The sequence below is a fragment of the Odocoileus virginianus genome, chromosome 29, assembly GCF_023699985.2.
Source record: "Odocoileus virginianus isolate 20LAN1187 ecotype Illinois chromosome 29, Ovbor_1.2, whole genome shotgun sequence".
In the NCBI taxonomy this organism is placed as follows: Eukaryota; Metazoa; Chordata; class Mammalia; order Artiodactyla; family Cervidae; genus Odocoileus; species Odocoileus virginianus.
Genome location: NC_069702.1, coordinates 8,038,980 through 8,058,462, shown reverse-complemented (window position 1 = coordinate 8,058,462; position 19,483 = coordinate 8,038,980).

Here is a 19,483-nt window from a genome sequence, read left to right as displayed (position 1 = left end):
AAAGACCCTGATACTGGGAAAGATTGAAGGCAGGAGGAGAAGGGGAATGACAGAGGATGCAATGGTTAGACAGCATCACTGACTCAATGGGCATGAATTTGAGTCATGCCCAAACTTTGAGTCTCTCAAACTCCAGGAGAAGGTGAAGAACAGGGAAGCCTGGTTCACTGCAGTCCATGGGGTGGCAAGGAGTCAGACATGATGCAAAGAGTCTGACATTTATTGTCCTGTTGTTCATATTTTTATTTGCAAAGTCTGGAGTAGTAGGAAAAGTCCCACTTACTTTATGAATATTTACAACATTTGTGCAGATGTACATAGACATCTGTACCCATAGGTGAGAGATTCAGAGAGAGTGAGCGAGAGAGCTGTAGGTTCTCTACCAAAATGTGAACAGCAGTGTCCACTGGATGGTGGTAAGGATGAGAGATTATTATTTTTTCCTTTGTGCTTTACTGCCGTGCTCCCCATTTTTTCCCAGTGACATTCTATGGCGCTTGAAATAAGAAGATGAAGTCCAGTAAACATGATTTTTAACATATTTCTGAGCCTCAGTGAACCAGCTGGTGAACCAGATGTGAGGGGCAGGGGCCTGGGCTTTCTGACCTGCTGGCCCTCCCAGGCGGCTCCTGATTTGATGAAACATCAGCTGCTCTGAATTCCTACAGCACCTGCCACAACAAAAGGAGGCCCTTTTCTGGGCAGGCTCATGCGCTGTGCATGCCTTTGAAGAACAAAGAAACCGAAAGGGGAGGTCAGTGAGCCTCCCTTGGACACTGTCCACCCGCCCAAGCCCGAGCCCTCTGGGGGAGGTAACAGTCCAGCTGCCAGGGACGGTGGCCACGGCCGCGGTGAATCCCCACCACCGCCCTTTCGTCCTCTCCGGTGGTCTCCCCCCTTTGTCTGGCCCCCCGCCTCCGGCTTGGCTCGCATCTCAGCTCCTGCCTCGTTCTGAGGACCATTTAGCATCTGCTCCTCTGATGATGCCTCTGTGTTCTCTCGTGGATCCAGCTTTGCCCCGCACAGCACAGCTGTGTCTGAGAGCTGAGTGGGCTTCCCAGGAGGCAAAGGCCACAGTGAACCGGCTGCCCCTCGGTCTTCCCAGCTTCTCTCTGCCCACGTGCTCACACTCCCGGCCCAGACGGAGGAAATCAGCCAGACCAGATTTGCTGGCGTGCTCGAGTTGGTCTGGTGGAGGATGGACCCTCCGTGGGGACGGGAGGTGAAGGGGGTGGGACTCTTCTCTGGCAGGTTCAAAGTGGTTTGGGTGATTTGGGGATTTTTGGAGGCAGGACCGTGTGGGACTTGCCCGGTGGCTCAGACGATAAAAAATCCACCTGCAATGTGGGAGACCTGGGTTCAGTCCCTGGGTTGGGAGGATGCCCTGGAGAAGGGAACAGCTGCCCACTCCAGTATTTCTGCCTGGAGAATTCCATGGACAGAGGAGCCCCGAGGGCTATAGTCCATGGGGTTGCAGAGTCGGACACGACTGAGCGACTGACACTTTGTGGAAGGTTGCTAGGGTGATTTCAATTCTTCACCCCATTAGCCTGGGTATTTGCTATGTCATTTTGCAAGTCCTCTCAATAGAGATGGAAACTTTTACACCTTGAATTTGCGCTGGCCTTGTGACTTGATTTTGCCGTTGGAACCCGATGGAAGTAATGGTTTCCTATTTCCAAGCCTAGACTTCAAGAGGCCTGTTACTGACTCTTGGTTTTTCCTGCCATGACCATAAGGACATGCAGATCTTTCGCACATGGAACTGAGCTGGATCATCCCATTTGTCCCACAAGAGGCTGACCTGGCTACTGGACACCCAGCCATCTCTGAACTGTTTGAGTGAGCCAAGCAAAGATGAACAGAGCCATCCAGCTCAACATCCTAGAGACGTGAGCAGTAAACACTTATGATTGTATGGGGTTTTAAGTAGTTCTTATTATGTAGCATTACTGCGAAGAGAGGTAACTGAAAAGTGATCTTGCAACATAAATTCATTTTATTCCTCACCTTGGATTCACTCAGTCATTCAACAGATATGGAGTATCTACCATCTGTCAGCTCTGTGCTAAGTGTCCTTGGGGAGACAAAGGTGGTGGTGGCATTACTTCACCAGGAGCATGTTGGCAGGAGCAAGAATGTGTTATATAAGAGCAAGGATTCTGTTTACCTAATTCACTGATGTGTCCCCATCACCAAGAAGAGTAAGCTGGCATTTAGAAGATGATCTGTAGACATTTTTTGTCTTATGGAGGTGTTTGCGTGTGTGTGTGCATGTTTATCATATAACTCATTGAATATTTTATACAAACATACAGGTACATTTCTCTTGCCCTCCTTAAATGGGCAGACTGTTCCCAATTCTTTTCTCCAGTGTCTTCCCCCGCCACTGTCTTCCTAAGCTGTCAACTGCAAAAAGCGCCGTGTGCCATAAACGTACCTCCATAATAGAATGTGGATGCATAAATCAAAACAGCTCCTAACGGGTTGTCTGCAGTCATAAATGCTCCAGAGGCAGCCCGACTGGCAAGTGTAAGAGAGATTGTACAAACCGCTGCCTGGAGAAAACCCGGCGTCACGAACAAACTCAGCCTTGAATTATTTATATATTTTCAGCATTATTTTCCCTCTCGTATTCTGCAAGGCTTGCAAATGGTTTTTGTGGAGGGCCGAGAGTGTCTGAATTTGGCTCTGAAAGGAAAGCAGTTGGAGTTTTGTCTTAGGGCAAGTTTCAGGGCGGTGATTCCATTGTGTTCCATGGGGCAGCCACAGGACTAGCAGGGCTGTGTGGTGGGGAGGGGCTGTTTAGAATTCAGGGCAGCCTGCTTCTAAGCCCAGCAAGTTGCATCCCTCGGGCTTGCTGGCTTTGTGAACCACCTGGGACCCAAGTGGCTGGAGGGTGAGCCTCGGGGCCCGCCTTCCCCACCTGGCCCAGGCTGCTGCATTCTCTCTTATGCAGTAGGTTTCAACCTAAGATGCTGTGGTGGGGAAAAAAAAATTATTTTGACTGTAAAATAAAATTTAAAATTTGGAAATCACTGGGCCTGGCTGATCTCTGAGATTCCAAAGTGGCTTCAACTCAAGCTGCCTAGGAGAGTCCCTGGGAGCGTTTAAAACCTATTCATGTCAGGACCTCAATCTTGATCAATAAAATCAGAATTTTTGGTGGGGTGGGTGGAGGTTAAGATTTTTTAAAGCTTCCAGGTAACTCTGATGGGCAGTAGGGCTGAGAACCACGGCTTCAAACCCTTCACATCCAGTAGGATGTGTGCTAAGCACCTGTTGTAAGCCAGGCAGACAGCGAAGAAATAGGGGCGGAGTGATGGAGGAGACACGGCCAGTCCTCGCCTTCATCATTCCAGTGCAGTCGCTCAGTCGTGTCCGACTCTTTGCACCCCCATGGATTGCAGCACACCAGGCCTCCCTGTCCGTCACCAACTCCCGGAGTTTACTCAAACTCATGTTCGCTGAGACGGTGATGCCATCAACCATCTCATCCTCTGTCATCCCCTTCTCCTTCTGCCCTCAATCTTTCCCACCATCAGGGTCTTTTCCAATGAGTCAGCTCTTCGCATGAGGTGGGAAAAGTACTGGAGTTTCAGCTTTAGCATCAGTCCTTCCAATGCACACCCAGGACTGATCTCCTTTAGGATGGACTGGTTGGATCTCCTTGCAGTCCAAGGGACTCTCAAGAATCTTCTCCAACACCACAGTTCAAAAGCATTAATTCTTCTTTACACTCAAACTCTCACATCCATACACAACCACTGGAACAATAGCCTTGACTAGGTGGACCTTTGTTGGCAAAGTAATGTCTCTGCTTTTTAATATGCTGTCTAGGTTGGTCATAACTTGCCTTCTAAGGAGTAAGCATCTTTTAATTTCATGGCTGCCGTCAACATCTGCAGTGATTTTGGAGCCCAAAAAATAAAGTCAGCCACTTGCCTTCATGGAGTTCTCTATTTAGTGGGAGATTCTGACACATAAATAAACAGAAAAGGCATGAATGAATACAAGCTGTAAAGAGTTTGGTGGGATGTGTACTGATGTGGGGAGAATAAAACACTATAAGAGCTTTTTTTTTTTTCTAGTAGTCTTTTAAAATTATCTGTTAACTGATTTTTGACTGTGCGGCGCCTTCGTTGCTGTGTGCAGGCTTTCTCTATCTCTGAGCTTCTCTCTAATTGCGGTGCTCGGGCTTCTCACTGCGGTGCCTTCTCTTGTTGCGGAGCACAGGCTCCGGTGCATAGGCTTCAGTAGTTGCAGCTCTTGGGCTTAGTTGACCCAAGGCAGGTTGGATTTTCCCGGACCAGGGATTGAACCCCTGTCCCCTGCATTGGCAGGCAGATTCTTAACTACTAGAGGAATAAGGAAGTCACTATACTAGTCTTAACAGCAATAATAGACATAGTGATACTATTTTTTTTTTTTTTTGCTGAGATAACATTGCTTATACCCTCTCTAAAATTCAAGTACTATTCTAAATTATTTACATAAAGTAGCTTATTGAATTCTCATGCCATTCTTGTAAATAGGTGCAATTACCATCTTTGCTTTATAAATGAAGAAACTGAGGCCCAGAGTGGTTAGGTAACTTAGCCAAGGTTGCACAGCACACATGGGTAAAGTATGGGGAAAGGGAAGCAATTCCCAGCCTTGGGGAATCAAGATGGTGTCTCCATGACCCTTTGCACAAACTTCAAGCTGCAGAGATTGTGCAGCTGAATGAAGGTCAGAGTATATGTTATGAAAGGAAAATTAATCTTTTCCAAGTTGATGCACTGATATTTTGTTTCTGGTTGCCTTTGCTGTGGAATCTGACTACAAACATTGTCTGGAGAAAATTTTCTATAGAAAAATAAGCAAGTTTGGGGTTTAAAAGGGTTTCAATTGATCCCACCACTTCTACTTGAATTCATGTCTCTCTAATCCATTGTGGGGTTGTTTTTGAACTAGGAGAGACTCTAAACCTAGGTGTTTTCTTAAGAACTTCTTTACGTTCATGCTTGCATCCAGGTGACTCCCCGACCCCAACACACATTTTTTCAGGTAAAGATCAGGCCCACCCCAAGAGCTCTCAGCACTGGTCTCTCATTAGCCATGCATAGCTTGCTGGAAACTAAATGGAAGCCCACCCTTTTCCCCTAATGCAAGACCTTGAACTTCAAGTGTACATTTTCTTCTAGTTGGTCAGGGAATGTAGAACTGAGATGCCAGTAAGCCTGGATAAGGTCACAGGAATAATCAATCTGGGTGTGTACAGAGATTATATGAGCCTTCAAATGAAGGCTTGTGGAGTTGCTCTTGTAAACCCCCCAGAAGAAGACAACACACTAAGAATTTCATGAGGATATGTTGCTGTTGTGAAAGAGTAAAGCAGAATCCATGGCATGGAATGAGTTAGGCCCTGCTTCTCTGTAAGTATCACAGCACGTGCCCGCACGTCTGCACGCTTGAAATGCTACAGGTGAAAGAGACTGAGAGATGACACTTTTATCTCACAAGGAAGCAAAGAGGCCCGAGCACAGCACACACAAGCCCACACTTCGGCACACTTGGTGTGATAATCCAGTCCTCCGGACTCCCCTCTGATGGCTGTTCACCTGACCTCTCTTTAACTGTGCACTTTTCTTGCTTACAATCCCACGATTCAAGGTGTCAGCTACAAATCGGCACTTGCCATCTACCTCTTGACTTCCCTGGCAGCTCTGATGGTAAAGAATCTGCCTGCAATGCAGGAGACCTGGGTTCAATCCCTGGGTCAGGAAGATCCACTGGAGAAGGGAATGGCAATCCGCCCCAGTATTCTTGCCTGGAGAATCCCATAGACAGAGGAGCCTGGTGGGCTACAGTCCATGCAGTCACAAAGAGTCAGACACGACTGAGCAACTAAGCATGCACATGTGAATCTACCTCTGTAAGAATTAAATGATGCGCGGCTGCATCTGCTGACCTTCTGCACCCCCTGAAGGGTGTTCAGGGTGGAGAACAGGAATGAGGCTCTCTGCTGGAAAAACTGGCAGAACAAGTCTTCACATAGATATTTTCAAGAGCTGATTTTATGAGCCTCCTTTTTGTATCGCCTCATATCTCGAAAAGTATTAAAGTCCTTCATGGTGATCTCTGCTCCTCTTGACTAGCAGAAACCTTCTTCGAAAATAAGTGCTTGATTGAATGAACTCTCCCTTCACCAAAATCACATGTATACTGACCTTCCCCCACGGCCTCTGTGGAGGAGTTTCTCAGTTATCTGAAAAGCTGTCTCCCGAGACTATAGTCCTCATTTTGCCCCACATAAAACTTTACTTGCAACTCTCACATTGCTTCAAGTCTGTAGAAGGAAATTCTACCTGATGTCATCAAATACAATTTCACCTGAAACCGCATGATGAGATCACTTGATGATGAGGCAGTTCACCCTGCAAACACCTTGGTTCACCCAGGCCACACCTCACATTTGCAATGCCACATCATGTCAGACTCTTTTGTGACCCCATGGACTGGGGTCCACCAGGCTCCTCTGTCCATGGGATTCTCCGGGCAAGAATACTGGAGTGGGTAGCCATTCCCTTCTCCAGGAGATCTTCCCAACCCAGGGATTGAACCCAGGTCTCCTGCATTGCAGGTAGATTCTTTACCGTCTGAGCCACCAGAGAAACTTGTCCCATTTCCTCTAATAAGCAAGCTTTATGCCTTCAGTAGATGAGGGGGGATTTTTTCCCCTGAGAATTGTATAACCATTTCTACTGGCTTGGAATTGGTACTTTTCAAAGCTTGCTAACAACCACTGTCTTTTATAATCCTGTCAAATGCCTCTCAATGGATAGGCAAGCTGTCATTACAACTTACTTTGCAAGTGAATTGCATTAGGTACAGAAAATGGCCTCCTCCTGGGTCCTCCTGGGACCTTGGTGGCATCATCATGGTAACAGGATGATGTAGCTGTTGGTGAGTTCTGGTGACCTTCTCACTTGCCCTTACAAACTGCCTTTACCAATTCCATCTGCATTTGCTCCGCTGTGTTCCTATCACTAACTTCAGGTCTGCCTCCTTTCCAGGTCATTAGATTGACTCCCATCGTTTAGAACCAAGAGATCCAGACAGCCTGGATGCTTAAGCTAGGGTGTGTGTGTGTGTTTGCACCCGCATTATTGTATGTCTGTGTTGTTGTTGTTCAGTCACTCACATGTCCAACTCTTTCTGACCCCATGGACTACATACAGCATGCTAGGCTTCCCTGTCATTCAACATCTCCTGGAGTTTGCTCAAACTCATGGCCATTGAGTCAATGATGCCATCCAACCATCATGTCCTCTGTCATCCCCTTCTCCTCCTGCCTTCAGTCTTTCCCACCATCGGGGTCTTGTCCAATGAGTTGGCTCTTCACATCAGATGCCCAAAGCACTGGAACTTCAGCTTCAGCACCAGTTTTTCCAATGAATATTCAGGGTTGATTTCCTTTTGGACTGACTGGTGTGCATGCAGATTTTTATTATCTTGCCATCAAGAGCACTTCAGAACCTGTTACTACCCTCCCCTCTCCTCAGTGAAATCAGAACTTCCTTCTCTCCAGCAGATTAAAAAAAAAAAAAAATGCAGTTAGCTCTTTCTCCAGGCTGATTTGCAAAAGCAAATTTCCTATATTCCCACCCATTTACCCTCTGTTTTCTTATCTTTTTCATTCTGATTATCTTCCTGTAACCATCGCCAAGTTTAACCAAGATAATTCAAAACTTTCTCTAGAGTCTGGCCCAGTCAGGGCTCCTAAAGGCTCATATTCCCTGGAGAAACTGAACGATACAATAAAGGAGATCATTTCTGGACAGTTCTTTTTTTTTTTTTTTCCTGAGAATTTCACCTATTTTTAATTTTATCTGAGCTCCAAAAGCATAGCTAATATCTTTGAACAAATAAAGTATGGGAGTTTGCTTTCTTTTTCTTCTGGGTCTTCTGTTTTTGGACAGTTCCTTGAACATGTCACTACTTGCTTGGCTGCTCAAAGATTCCATCCAAGGATGACCTTTAAAGAAGCCACAGGTTAGGAGTAGCTGCTCTCTTGGGACTTCCTGCCTCCCAGAGTCAAAGGAGAGACTTCAGTTTCCAGAATCAGGGTGTGGGGGTGGGCGGGGCACTCAGCCAATGAACTGCTACTCAGCAGGATGAGCGCTGAGAGAGCTGATCAGAGGGAATTTGGAGCTTGGGCCACATGGGGTTTTTCCAGGAGCCCTGTTGGGAAGAAAACATATCAGACAGTCCAGAGAGTCAGCAAACAGAGACCCAAGGTCAATGCAGACAGAAGAGATTGTGAGGAGTCAGTGTGATTAGCAGCAGCTTTCCTGGGTACTTTTGAACAATGCTGTGTTCACCTTACCTTGGCCCCTGAAACAAAAAGACTCTTTCAAATGCGTGGTCTTGGGGTGCAAAGTCGGCTTGATTGAAGACCAGTCATTGTATCAAGATGGTTTTGTAGAGGATTTAACCCTGAATTAATGTTATCTGAGAAAGAAAACTCAAATGAAAAGTTCTGTTTGCAAACTTTTTTTTTTTTAAATGTGGACCATGTTTTAAGTCTTTCTTGAATTCTTTACAATATCACGTCTGTTTTATGTTTTAGTTTTTTTGGCCATGAGTCATGGAGTATCTTAGCTTGCCAACCAGAGTGCAAACTCACACCTCCTACCCTGGGAGGTGAAGTCTTAATGACTGGATCACCGGGGAGGTCTCTCTTGTTACAGACTTTTGTAGGAAAAGCATAAAATGATCCTCAGATATTCTCAGAGAACCTACAAGATCTGGTGTAAACACCAGGGACTCAAAGACAAAAATGGACTGCTCCTGTCTTGAAGCTCCAAGGTCCTTTGTACAGAAGTTTCTGAGAATAATCCCTTTTGGGGGCGCTGTTGAGACCCTCTGTCCCTTCCATGTGATGATTTTCCCTTTCCCTGAGAAGCAGATGAGATGAACAGACATAATGATTGTTTATAGTCCTCAAGCACAGGATAAGCTATTTCTGCAACTAGACAAGAGAGCGTGTAATGTCTAAAGTGACCTGCATTGTTGGGAAATATACCTGCTTTTCAAAATATACTTCCACAGAAAGGTTAGGGAGAAAACTGCTGTTTTGTCTCTCACATGAGGGAGCTGAAGTGTGTCATAATGTCTGCTTTCTCCTTCCTCACCTACTACTTAGAACAGAAGCCCCATGGGGCCTGCGGAGCTTAGTGGAAGCTGCCTAAAACTCCTCCATAGTGTACCCTTGAATCCTAAGACCCAGAACCATTGCATGATGGGAAAGTCCTATCTTCAGGCAGAGAACTGGAGTCAGTGCAAATAATAACTGGCTCTTTGTTTGGCTCTTTGGGAAAAATAATAGAGGGTATAATAATAATATATTCTCTGTGAGTGCACTGAACTTTTAATTCCACTGTGCTGAAAAAAGAGAAGTGTTGTGTTAGTTTGCTAGGGTTGCCAAGTCAGATTACCATAAGCTGGACAACGTAAGGGCTTCCCAGGGGACCCTAGTGGTAAAGAATCCAATTGCTAATGCAGGAGACGTAAGAGTCACAGGTTTGATCCCCAGGTTGGGAAGGTGCCCCAGAGGAGAGCATGGCAACCCACTCCAGTATTCTTGCCTGGAGAATCCCATGGATAGAGGAACCTGGTGGGTTGTATAGTCCATGGGGTTGCAAAGAGTCAGACACGACTGAAGCAACTTAGCACATGCAAACGCGTGAACAATTAAAAGAATAGGTATTTATTCTCTCCTAATGATGGAGGCTCAAGCCTGCAACCCAGATGTGAGCAGGGCCATGGCCTTGCAAAGAGTCTGGGGAAGGAGCCTCCCTTGCCTTTCTCCCCGCTCCTGATAGTTCTTGGTGTTCCCTAGGCTTTCAGATACATCACTCCAGTCTTTGCCTCTTTTGTCACAAATGGGTGTTCTCCCGTGTGTCTATTTGTGTCTAAATTTTCCTTTTCTTATAAGAATACCTGTTATTGGATTAAGGACCACCTTAATCTAGTATGTATGTGTGTGTGTTCAGTCGCTCAGTCATGTCTGGCTCTTTGTGACCCACGTGGACTATATAATCCACCAGGCTTCTCTGTCCATGAAATCCTCCAGGCGAGAATATTGGAGTGGGTTGTCATTTCCTTCTCCAGGGGATCTTCCTGACTGAGGGATCAAATCTGTTTCTCTCACGATGACCTCCTCTTAACTTGACCGTTAAGACCCTACTTCCAAATGAGGACACATTCATAGGTACTAGGAGTTAAGAATGGGATCTATGTCTCTCTTGGGGGATATGATTCCACCCATGACAAATGCACTCTGTACTAGATGGAGAAAGCAGCCCTTATTTAGGCAGACCCTGGAGAGCTGTTAGGTGTGTACTTATTTCGCATTCTTCCAAAATGAATTTGCCAAGCACCAAATATTTCCCGTGCATGGCTCTGAGCACAGAGGCAGAAAGCACAGCCAGTGATTTTCTAGATATCAGCTTGCTTTATTCTGTTACTGTTTTTAATTTTTTTTAATTTTAAAAATTTATCTGAGAGAGACTGCTTCTGTTTACCTCCAGGGCTTGACACTCTGGGCAGGCTGTTATATTGGGTGTATCTTACTGGTCAATGTTTGGTGCCAGGAGTGAAGACCTCCCTTCCCCTTTCCTGTCTCCGGAGGCCAGGTAGGGCCTTAGAGTCTAGACCTGGAGGCTGGCTGGCCCATCTGCTGCTTCCTGTTTTTTTTTTTTTTTTTCCCCCTGCTGTGGGGTAGAAGGCTCCAAGGGACGAAGTCACCTGTCCTCTCACTGGAGAGGGAAGTTGTATCTGCCCGCCTGGAGGGGGTTGTTGGGATGTCCACACTGGCCCTGGTTCACTTTTCCAGGGGAGGGTGTGCCAGTTTGAATCCGCTCTTTTAGGACTCCTGGTACACACAGGTGAAAGCGACATCATCACCCCCGGCCATTTCCCTCGCAGGGTCCTGTGCATTGGTTGCATTGGAACCTCTAGAGGGCGCTCAAGGCCTGTTTCCATCTCCCACAGCTACTGCCTTAGAAGGAAGAAACTCTGATGGATTGAGGATTGAACGATAACCACAAAAAGCCACAGAGTTCAAAGCTTGTTGCCATCTTCCACAGCTACTGCCCAAAGGAGGAGATGCTTTGATGGATAAAAGACTGAGTGATAAACACAAAAAGCCACAGAGATAACAGGATGGGAATATTTAGTGGGAAGAAAAAAGGAAGGCTTGGGTTTTGTTGAGAAGTGAAGGGCTAGTGGTTCACTCTTTATCTGTGAGTTCAATGAGGGCAAGACACAGCCTAGGTATCTTTCCTGCTTGATTGACAGATTGATCCATGGAAGCCTATGCAGGATGCTGTCCTGGGAAAAGGGGTGAGGAGTGGCAACTGAGTTCCCTTCTAGGTTAGTGGTGATGGTGTAGGGGGATTTTTCTGCTCTTTTCTGTTCTCCTTCCGTTGGAGGAGGAAGATCTGAGGACAAGTGCTCTTGAGCTACAGTGATTAAAGGGACTATTGAAGCTCGAAAGTGGGTGTGGTGTAGGAGAGTTAAAGCCTGCGTGTTAGTGGCTCAGTCACGTCTGACTCTTTGTGACCCCATGGACTGTAGCCTGCCAGGCTCCCCTGTCCTTGGAATTATCCAGGCAACAATACTCAAGTGGGTAGTCATTCCCTTCTCCAGGGGATCTTCCTGACCCAGGGATAAAACCCATGTCTCCTACATTGCAGGCAGATTCTTTACTATGTGGGCCAACAGGAAAGCCTAAATTAGTCGTATTAATGAGAATTCTTTGGGCCAGCCTGCCCCCGGGTCACAAATCCCTCTGGAAGTTGTGGGACATGGATGGGATTCAAGGTCCTGACCACATCTCATCCCTTTTAGGATAGAAAACAGAGGCATGATGTTCGCAGCAACGTGGATGGACTTGGAGATGATCACACGAAAAGAAGGAAGTTAGAAAGAGAAAGACAAATACCAAATGATATCACTTATGTGTGGATTCCAACATATAACACAAATGAACCTAACTATGAAACAGAAGCAGACTCACGGACATAGAGACGCAGAGAGCTGCCAAAGGAGGGGAAGTAGGGAAGAGATGGACTGGGAGTTTGGGGTTAGCAGATGCAAACTGTTACATGTAGGATGGATGCACAACAAGGTCCTACTGTATGTAACAGAGAACTATGTTTACTATCCCATGATAAATCGTAATAGAAAAGAATATAAAAAAGAATCCGTGTGTGTGTATAACCAAATCACTTTGCCGTACAGCAGAAATTAATACACCATTATAAGTCAACTATGTGTGTATGTGTGTGTGTGTGCTCAGTCATGTCCGATTCTTTGGGATCCCTTGAACTGTAGCCAGTGAGGCTTCTCTGTCCGTGGAATTTTTTAGGCAAGAATACTGGAGTGGGTTGCCGTTTTCTCCTTCAGGGATCTTCCCGACCCAGAGATCCAACCCACGTCTCTTGTGTCTGTCTCCTACATTGACAGGCAGATTCTTTTGCTGTTGTGCCATCTGGGAAACCCCATATAAATCAATGATACTCCAATAAAAATGAAGAAGAAAGAGACAAAGGACAATGGAAAAGGGGGAAACTTATTTTGCTAAAAAGGCAACCTCATCGGTTGGGTGATAGTGGCTTAACTTCCAAGAAATTTAGTCTCTCTAACCATAAAATGAGGACTGTGTGTGTGCTAAGTTGCTTCAGTAGAGTCTGACTCTTTGAGACCCTATGGACTATAGCCTGCCAGGCTCCTGTGTCCATGGGATTCTCCAGCTGGAGTGGGTTGCCATGCTTGTTAGGAGATTTGTAAGTAAAAAATGAATATAAAAACAACTAGGGTAGGGTTTAGCACACAGTAAGTGTTCAACAATAGGCAGCTATTATGACAGCTAGACTTCTGGCTAGTTAATGCTAGCTAACCAGCTAAACATTGGTTACCGTTAATAATCACTGAAGAACAGGATAAATACTTGATCTTATTCAACAACATCAGGAACTCCACTGGGAAGTTGTTACCACCCCCATTCTCCATCTGATAAAGCCAAAGCTTAACAAGGGCTGCTAGTAACTATCAGAGCCAGATTTGAACACAGGTTGGTCTCACTAAGCCATACCACTTCTTTGTCTTTCAAGAAATGCTCTCGAGTCAATCAGTGGTGAATTCTAAGTCCTTGTGATTCTTCTCTATGTGTTGGTGCATATGAGGTGCTGTGTGATCAAATCTGGATGGGGGTGCCCAGCCTTAGCTGCTCTCAGGGATTCATGCCTCTGGAAGAGGCACTCACTGGCTGTGCAATAACCCTCTCCTCTTGAATCTCAGGAAGCAGATGCTTCTGAGTGCCACTTTTTAATCAAGGAGATGATCCATCTCCCGTTGTCATCTGATCTTTCTTAAAACAACAGCCACACATCTCCAGGCAACGCAGACAAGACACAGACAAAAGGAAAACGGAGGAAGTCGCATCTTTCTCTCATTAATGGGAGAGGAGAAAGCAGCTTCTGCCTTGAGTGTTTGGGGACATGTTATTTTTAGCAAAGAACATTTTGTGGTTTTTAGTTATTGATTTCTGAGAAGGCTTTCTTTTAAAATTCTTTTCAATAAGTTGCTGAATCAAAAAAGAATAGTAGATTGAGCAATAATAATCAGTTAGCAAAAGTATATTGAGTTTCTATCTGCTAAGTGAGGAGGTAGAGACAGAGAGACTAAAGCTTTGTCCCTGCTCTTTAGATAACTGGAATCCACTAAAAAAATCATATGGCTATGCGTGTACAATGCTCAGAAAATAGGGCAATCTGATCTATTGTGGTTCACTGGAGACAGAATAACTGGCGAGGTGGTAATTGTAGGACTCTGAAGAAGGCATGAAGTCTTCCATTGTTCATTCCATAAATATGTATTGAACACCTTTATATGTAGGAGGCACTGGGGAAAGAAATCTGAATAAGACCTTGTCACTACCCTTGAAATTTTGGAGTTCACTGCAGACACAGAATTAGAATTATAACCCAAGAAAAGCTATGAAATAAGTAATAGATATTTGTACGAATAATATGAGGCCATGGTTGAGGTGGTCAGATCTACCTGGAAGAGAAAGTGATCCAAAAGACTTCATGGAAGAGAGAATACTCAAGATGAGCACTGGAGAGTGGAGACTAACTGACCAGAAGGATGATGAGAAAAGGCAGATGAGACCAAAGAAGAAACATATGCAAAGATTCGTGAGCTAGTGCCTGGTGGATGAAGCTCTGTTTTTAACTGGGAATGATGAGAGCTTTGGGGCATATAAAGAGGTGAGGCCAGAGAAGTAGGTGGTCATGCTCACATCTGGAAGCAATGAGGGAATCTTTCAAGGATTTGATAAAACAGAATGACTTGGTCAAATGTTTGTTTTGGAAGCAAGGTTCATATTATTTGAGGACACTGATACTAATAAATAAGCCTGTCTAATAAATACTACTATGAGCTGAATCTTTGGGTCCGCATGTTCAGTCACTCAGTAGTGTCGGACTCTTGTGACCCCGTGGACTGTAGACCACCAGGCTTCTCTTTCCATGGGATTTCCCAGGCAAGAATACTGGAGTGCATTGCCATTTCCACCTCTAGGGGATCTTCCCAACCCAGGGATCGAACCCACATCTCCTGTGTCTCCTACATTGCAGGCAGATTCTTTACCATGGAACCACTGGGGTAAACCCTACTGAACCTTTGCACCGTCTCCCAAATCAATATGTTGAAATCCTAACCCCAATGGGATGGTATCAGGAAGTGGACACTTTGGGAGGTGATTAGGTTATGAGGGTGAAGCCCTCATGAATGGGATTAGTGTCCTTACAAATGAGACCCCAGAGACCCTTCTTTCTTTCCGCCACATGAGGACACAGCAAGAAAACATTGTCTATAACCAGAAAGGGGATTCTCACCAGACACTAGACCTACCTGCACCTGGCTCTTGGATTTTCCTGTCTCCAGATCTAAGAGAAATAAAAATTTGTTGTCATAGACACTCAGTTTATGGCATTTTTGTAATAGCAGCCAAATTTGACCAAGACAAGTCCTGTGATGGAGTAGTAGTTGTGTTCTTATAGAAATTTAAAGGAAATCCATCTTATCCAGATTGAACTTTTCTACTGAAAATCTCTTGGAAGAAGTGACATCAGCAAAACTAGTATAATGAAGGCAAGGGTGAATTTGAGGAAGACGGTTCTCCAAGAAAGAGGGAGATAGGTTTTGTTGTTCAGTCATTAAGTCGTGTCTGACTCTTTGTGACCTCAAGGACTGCAGCAAACCAGGATTCCCTGTCCTTTAGTGTCACTTGGAGTTTACTCAAACTTATATCCATTGAGTCAGTGATGCCATGTTCAAACTGCCGTATAACTGTGCTCATCATACAGGCTAGCAAGGTAATGCTCAAAAATCCTTCAAGCTAGGCTTGAACAGTATGTTAACTGAGAACTTCCAGATGTACAAGCTGGATTTAGAAAAGGTAGAGGAAACAGAGATAGGTTTGGGGCACAGCAAACTGCTCTGTGTGGCTGGGAGGCTGGATGAAATGTATGTAGAATGAGGACAAAGATGAGGCAGGGATAAGCGAACCTGCACATCAGGCTCCAAGAGGTCTCTTCAACAGACTATTGGGACTTGCAGGGCTGTAAGCAGCGTGTGGCCCAGTCAGATTTGCCTTTTAGGAAGAACTTTCTTGCTGTAGGGTAGGGATTGTATAGTAGGTATGCAAGCATGGAGGAAGAGGAGCGTATTAAGTCAGTGTTTGCATTGGTCAAGGGAAGAGAAAATGGTGGCCTAGACTGAAGTGATCACAGTCTAGGGAAGCTAGTGAGGGAAGCTCATTAAATAAGAAATTACTTAGGAGGTAAAAGGGTGGGACCTAGTGATTATTTGGCTATCCTGAGATGCTGGGGGGAGGTAGAAGGTCAGTGATGCAGAGGAAAATTCATGGAAACCTAGAGGAGTGGTGAGGACATTCAGAGCGATAAAGGGCAGAGTAGAGGGATCTTTGGAGTTAAAGTAGATGCTTTATGGAAGACAGAGGTTCAGTATGTCTGCCCGGCGTGTGTGGGGACTGTTGGGTAGGAAGGAGGGAGTAAGGAAGTAGGAGATATTGGATCAATTCAACAAATATTGAGCTGCTACTGTGCCTTAGGCTCTGGGCTATCTGCTGGGAACAAACCCAAAATCAGAGACGAATCTCAAAATATTCTACAACTGAGTGAGAAATAGATAGTTTCACATAGATAGTTTCAACATCAAGCATCAATGTGTTGCTGGATCTATATGCAAATTTGGACAAATTCTGAACAACACCTGTTCTATGCCCGGATGGTGCTTATACTGCGGTCATGGTGGTGAGTGAATCCAGTGAGAGACTTTCCTTAGAGGAAATAGTGTTTTATTGTAGAAAGTCAATAAAGAAAGGAAGAAGGAAAGAAGAAAAGGAAGGCAGGGAGGGAGGAAGAAAGAAAAAGGAAAGAAAGAAGAAAGATTGGTTATGTAAGAAAAGCCTCAGGCTGCCACTGAGTATAAGAAACTTTCAGCAAACTAACCGAAGTCACTGGCCAGAGGAGCCCCATGTTTCCCAGAAAGAGACTGCCTTCGAGTCCCAGCCCTGGCCGGGAGCAGCCCACCCAGCCCGTGGGAAGTGTGGCTTCAGAGCATGTCTATGGGGAGATTTCAGAAAGCAGCAGCGGAGGCCCTTGGACGATTGCATTCTACAAGGCGATTATTACGGCTGCCCCAGCTAGGAAGGAAGGAATTCAGATGCTGAGAGAGAATGACCTTGGGAAGTGAGCATTTAGGTGCTCTGGGATGGATGGTCTCTCTGTTAGGTTAAATGACATTTAACTTAAAATGAGGAAGGTCTAGCTATGTGAAGAGCTTTGGGGAAAGCATTTAAGTATAGGAAACAGCAGCAGTGCAAAGACCCCGTGGTGTAATCCAAGGGTCCCTTGAAGGCCAGAGTGGCTGGAACGTAATCAGGAAAAAAGCAGAGTGGCAGAAGCTACCCACGGGATAATAATCCAGGGTTTGGCAAATCGCTTTAAGTAGTTTAGACTTTATTGCACCTTCAAAGGAAATCCAAAGGAGAATCAAGCTGGGCAGGGATGCGATCTGACTTATATTTGAGGAAGATTCTCTGGCCTCTGTGTGGAGCATGACGTATAAGGTTTTCAAGAGCGGGAGTGAATTAGATGGTGACAGCTGATGATGACTGATACAGTCTAGGTGTACTGACCCCCTCTGGAGTTTGCAGGGTGCTACTGGTGTGGTGAGAAAAGGCTTTGTGAGGGAGAAGGCCTCTGAGCTGAGTCTGAAAGGGGTGGGATTTTAGGGCAAGTCACAGCAAAGGTGGCATTTAAGGTGAACTTCACTGGCTTTCTGAAGGGAGGAGCAATCTCACAGCACTTTTCAAAAATCACTTCACGGAAGCATAGAGCCAAAGCAGTCTTTAATTTAGTGCCTTTTATAGGACTGAATATAGTTCAGAAGTAACCAAGGACATTCACAGGTGAAAAGTACTTAAATCAGAGAGACAGAGTAGTTAGGGAAAGGAGACCAACCATTTCTTTTTTTATGGCCCAGAACATTAACTGAATACCTCAGAGGCCAAAGCAAAGAAGCTGAGAGAATACTTGTCTTCCTTCTCAACTTGGCTCTGAATCCAGACTGGAGCTGCCATGCACCATTTTGAACCTAGGAGGGCTGAGGTGAAGTTGGGGTGACCCTCAGCTGGGGTGATATTGGAGGTCTTGTTTTCAGAACCCATTCTTTGCTACTCCTGTCTGTGTTAACAATAACAACAAAAACGTAAAACCTGTATCTACAGTCACAAAAATGACACCAAGGACAAAAACAACAGAAAGTGAAAGATGCTCAGTCATGTCAGACTCTTTGCAACCCCATGGACTGTAGCCTACCAGGCTCCTCTGTCCATGGGATTCTCCAGGCCAGAATACTGGAGTGGGTAGCCATTTCCTTTTCCAGGGGATCTTCTGGACCTAGGGATCGAACCCAGGTCTCCTGCACTGAAGGTAGATTCTTTACCAGCTGAACTACCAGGGAAGCATGAAAAAAAAAATCACAGAGTCCAAACAACTGGTTGCATTGCTTCATCTACCATTTGGTAGCTTTCTTCTGGATTCCATATTCTGACAGCCATCTATCCCCTTTCTTTTCATTCCTCGCTGGCCCTGCCTTAGGTTTATACTTTAGAAATAGATTTCAAACCATTCTTCCATACTGTACACAGGTCAAGTGAAAATGATCACTTGCTAGGTAAAAAGCAGCTCACTGACACATTTCATTTTTCTCTTTTGTCCAAAACACCTTGGGGAGAAGATGTCAAAATTGAAAAATCAGATGATTTTGCATAAAGATCCACATTTCCAGTGTCTCTTGAAAACTCACATGATCTTACCTCACGGCTCCACGCGGAAGCAGGAGCTGGATGAGGTGAAACTGTGGCACTTGCTTTTAGCTCAACAATCAGGTCTCTCTGTTTGTCGTAACCTTTCTGCCTCACTATGATTTTATAGTTTTCTTTTTGTTATCTGCCCGAACCTGAGCTGAGAGGGAGCAGGTGTAGAGTACTTGAATTTGAAGGCATCACCTCATGGACGTTTTTCTAAGATACAATTTTGATCATGTCACATTCTTCTATTAAGCACCTTCACCAGCCTGCTTATTGGCATAGTAAGCTCAAACTCTTCATCCTAGCATTGAAGCCTTCATAACCAGATGTGAAGCTTTCGGTGGATCAGTTTACTTTAGTTCAGTCGCTCAGTTGTGTCCGACTCTGCGACCCCATGGACTGCAGCGTGCCAGGCTTCCCTGTCCGTCGACAACTCCTGGAGCTTGCTCAAACTCATGTCCATTGAGTTGGTGATGCCATCCAACCATCTCATCCTCTGTCGTCCCCTTCTCCTCCTGCCTTCAATCTTGCCTAGCATCAGGGTCTTTACCAATGAGTCAGTTCCTCTCATCAGGTGGCCAAAGTATTGTAGTTTCAGCTTCAGCATCAGTCCTTCCATTGAATATTCAGAACTGATTTCCTTTAGGATGGACTGGTTTGGTATCTGTGGATATCTTTCCGAAACCATGCCCTTCCTGGAAGACATCTAAAAGGTTGTACCATGTTGTACACCCATGTCTCTCACCCATTGTAATTTTCTCCTTCCAGCTGGATTACTATTTCTACTCTTATTGACTTGGTGAACATCTACACTGATAAAAGATGAAATATAAACCCTTTTACCTATAGATTACAATGGTAGTGATTACTATTCTTACATTGATATCAGAGGATTTGAGTGGGAATCAAATGACACAGTGTCCTTTGCAAAAGCACTTGGAAACTGTGAAGTAATATATGAATGAATGGAATTAGTTCAGAAAATGATATATTCTTTTTTTTTTTTAAGTCACTCAGTCATGTCCAACT